The 394-nt window shown below is 64.0% G+C and overlaps 1 protein-coding gene across 1 annotated transcript in view; it reads right to left on the bottom strand.

Moving 5' to 3' along the window:
* The window catches only part of LOC105450629, a 2,759-nt gene that overhangs the window by 122 nt on the left and 2,243 nt on the right, over window positions 1-394 (bottom strand). The window lies entirely within an intron of this gene.

Here is a 394-nt window from a genome sequence, read left to right on the forward strand (position 1 = left end):
TAACAAAAGAAGAAACGGCGCGAATCCATAATTACTCGCAGTATCGTTACTCTCGGTCGCAATGCCTCACGCGGTGTTTGTGCGTAACTCGTGGTGCGCGCCCGGAGCGCGGGGTGGTGCGCGGCGCGAGCGCTCGGCCTAGCGACGCGGTCACGCGCTCGTGGCGTGTGCGGGCGTACCCGGTTGGTGCGCGCGTACGGCGCGCGGGCCGTACGCGAGTTCGAGGCTCCGCGCCCGGGGGCAAAGTCTAGGATCGTGTTGACGGAGAATAGGGAGCGAAGCGTCCGAGAATCGCTCGGATCGAGGCGAAGTATCGCTTCACCCTGGATTCGTTCCCCCGGGTATGAGGAGTTTCGGAGTGGCCCCTGCCGAGAAACGCTCAGCCAAGAGCAGA

This window comes from Wasmannia auropunctata, unplaced genomic scaffold (genome assembly GCF_000956235.1).
Source record: "Wasmannia auropunctata unplaced genomic scaffold, wasmannia.A_1.0 LD336060.1, whole genome shotgun sequence".
NCBI classification, from domain to species: domain Eukaryota; kingdom Metazoa; phylum Arthropoda; class Insecta; order Hymenoptera; family Formicidae; genus Wasmannia; species Wasmannia auropunctata.